This window comes from Mirounga leonina, unplaced genomic scaffold, assembly GCF_011800145.1.
Source record: "Mirounga leonina isolate KUSES-001 unplaced genomic scaffold, KU_Mleo_1.0 Mir_174, whole genome shotgun sequence".
Lineage (NCBI taxonomy): Eukaryota > Metazoa > Chordata > Mammalia > Carnivora > Phocidae > Mirounga > Mirounga leonina.
In genome coordinates this window covers 42,649,539-42,652,835 of record NW_023270451.1, presented here as the reverse complement: position 1 = coordinate 42,652,835, position 3,297 = coordinate 42,649,539, and the positions used below count along the sequence as shown (strand labels likewise).

Genomic DNA, 3,297 nt, shown 5'->3' with positions numbered 1-3,297 from the left:
TGGAGTCTGTTCTTCCTCTTCTTCTGTGATAGTTTCTGAGTTTGGGGTTTTTTTTAAAGATTTTATTTATTTATTTGAGAGAGAGAGAATGAGACAGAGAGCACGAGAGGGAAGAGGGCAGAGGGAGAAGCAGACCCCCTGCCGAGCAGGGAGCCCGATGCGGGACTCGATCCCTGGACTCCAGGATCATGACCTGAGCCGAAGGCAGTCGCTTAATCAACTGAGCCACCCAGGCGCCCAGTTTCTGAGTTTTTAAAACAACTTTATTCACATATATTTTATATATCTAAAACTCACTTATTTCAAGTATACAATTCAATGATTTTTAGTTACTTGACACAGTGGTGCAATCATCAAAATAAAGCAGTTTTTTAAAAAAATATGGAACATTTTATGAATTAGCATGTCATCCTTCAGCAGGAGCCATGCTAACCTTCTCTGTATCATTCCAATGTTAGTGTATGTGCTGTTGAAACGAGCACAGAATAAATCAGTTTTAGATCCTTTTCATCCCCCCTACCTACCATAGGATCCCTTATGCCCTTTTACAGTTAATCTCCCTTCCCACCTCCAGCTTCCAGCAAACACTAATCTCTTTCTGTTGTGATACATTTGCTTTTCTGGACATTTTAGATACATGGAATCATACAATAGGTGGTCTCTTCTGTCTAACTTCTTTTACTTAGCATAATTTTTTAGATTTATCCATGATACAACACATGTTAGTAGTTCAGTACTTTCTGTTTTATCACCTGTCAGATCAGAATGATTTCTGCCATGTCTATAAGAATTCTATTATAGAACAATATTGATAATATAGAACTCTCTCTGTCAAATAAATAAAATCTTCAAAAAAATATTGAAAGCTAACTATTATTTGACCTACAATGCCCTAAGCACTGGCTAAGTGCTTTATTTGCATCATAGAACTTCAACTTCACAACAGCCTATGTATGGGCTATCTAGGTAATACTATTATATCCATTTTTTAGTTGAAGACACTAAATTTAGAAATGTGAACAGACTTGCCCAAGGTCACAAAGCAAGTAAGTGGCAGAGGGGGACTCAAATCTAAGTCTGTGTGATGCTAGAGCTAAAGCCAGAGTCCCCTTCAAAATTAACAAGGGGTCTTTGTATTCCATACCTTTTCATCATCACAAAAACAAAACCCAGGAAAGTATTCATAGTAAGTCCACCAAACAGATGGAGAAATGGTCAGTGCTTTGTCAACTGTAAATCCCCACTTGTGTGTAAGGAATTGTTATTCCATCATTTTCTCCATACCTGATGCTGTTCCTGTTCTGGTGACTTCTAACTCCTCTGGAAAAGAACTGGTGTCCATGAAGGACTCAATTCTACTGGATAAAAATTTCTGATGTTTGAGGAGATTTTCCTGGGCACTGTCCTGATGCCATCCCCAGGCCAGGCAGCCTAGGAAGATAGGCTGGACCTTTACCCATCACCCCATCTAACAGGAAATGAACATGCGGGGGGAAAACTCCTTAGGATCCATGCTTTCCACTGTTAACAATTTTTAGGTTGGAACTCATGGCAGTGCATGGTAACAATGAAGGTGGGCCATTCTAATCTCCCACCCCGTGGTATTTGAGGGGCTGTTCAGTAGGAAGATTCTGCTGCCACAGGCAGAAACACTCTTCTCTGAAGATTTCTAAAGAAAACCCCAGTTGTTATTTAAAGTCATAGAACCTCTTTGAGGTTTTATGATGAGCCTCAGGCCCCACATTTATGAGGAGCCTCAGACTGGAGACATTCACCTTCAAACATGTGTTGTTATTATTATTATAAATATATTAATAATATTGGTTTTAGTAATAGTAAATACTGCAACGGACCATGCTTCCAATCTGTCCTAGTATTTCTGGATAATATTAAACCACCCTCATTAGTCACAGAAGGAAGGATCCTCAAAGTGAAAGGTCTTCATTCCACCAAGGAACCCCAGGGGCCCCAGGAGGTGCCTAGGTGTTCTGTGAAAGGGTGGGGGCGAGAACCCAAGTCTTCAGTCCCTTGAACAATTCCAGGAAAAGCAAGTACTCAGACAAATCCCATTCTGGCTCAACAGCAACTAACTTAGATAATGGAGCCTCTTATTACTAGCACTTCATTGGTGGTGTACAACGCCCTTCCAGTATCATTTATTTGTTGAATGGAAAGAACTATTTGTTAGGGGCGCCTGGGTGGCTCAGTCGTTAAGCATCTGCCTTCGGCTCAGGTCATGTTCCTAGGGTCCTGGGATCAAGCCCCACGTCGGGCTCCCTGCTCCGCGGAAAGCCTGCTTCTCCCTCTCCCACTCCCCCTGCTTGTGTTCCCTCTCTCGCTGTGTCTCTCTCTGTCAAATAAATAAAATCTTCAAAAAAAGAAAAGAAAAACACTATTTGTTGGTGTTAAATGTCAGGAGAGTGGCTCCCCTTGAGGGGTAGTGAGATGCTGGGTATTTTCTGTTTCTTGATCTGTTGCTAATAACACGAGTGTGTTCACTTTGCGATATTTTGTTCATTTTATGCACTTCTTTGGTACATAATATTTCAGTAAAATTTACCCCAACAAGACACGAATAAAGATAAATATTTGAAAATGAAAAGAGCCTAGTGCAGTGCCCGTCGTGTAGGAGGTGGCTATCACACGCGTTTATTGAATGAATGATCTCATTTGATCCCATCGTGTGGGGTAAACAAACGCATATAGTATTGTTGCTGTTGTCACTATGACCCTTTCCTAACAGATTAGAAGTTCACCACTTTGCTCCGTCCCGCAGCTGGTTAAGTCGCAGAGCCGGGAGCCCGGTTCCTCCCCCGGAACCGAGCCGGAAGAGGGGGGATCGCGGCCCCGTGTGGCTCCGGCCGCGCCGCCGCCCGCCCCGCCGCGGCCCTGGGCGAGGGGGCGGAGGAGGCCGGCCGGGCGGGAGGCGACTCTGCCAGCCTGCAGCGCGGAGCGAGCTCCCGGGCCGGAGGAGGCCTCGCCACGCCTCGGCCGGGCTCGCGCGGGGGACCCGCCGGCTCCGGAGCCCGGGTTTCTGCGGCTTCGGGTTCTCACCGGCGCTCGCCCCGCCCCGCCTGGCTTCTGGGCAGCGTCCGTCCGTCTGGCCACCTGTGTTTGCACTGTCTTCGACCGACCTTCACACCCTAGTCCCCGGCCCTGACCGACGGTGCCTCTGAGCCGCCCCGGAAAAAGCACCCAATTTATCATCACTAGTGGGTATCTTTCTCAGCATGGGATGGCGGCGGGGAGGAAGTACGGAAATGTAAGAAGAGCACAGCTTTTTCTTACGCGAACCAC

The 3,297-nt window shown here is 45.8% G+C and overlaps 1 non-coding gene across 1 annotated transcript; it reads right to left on the bottom strand.

The window, feature by feature from the left end:
- Positions 1 to 375: 375 nt before the first annotated feature.
- Positions 376 to 482, bottom strand: LOC118021474. Its single transcript, XR_004682196.1, has one exon. It is a non-coding gene; the product is annotated as a U6 spliceosomal RNA (small nuclear RNA).
- Between the last annotated feature and the right edge of the window lie 2,815 nt (positions 483 to 3,297).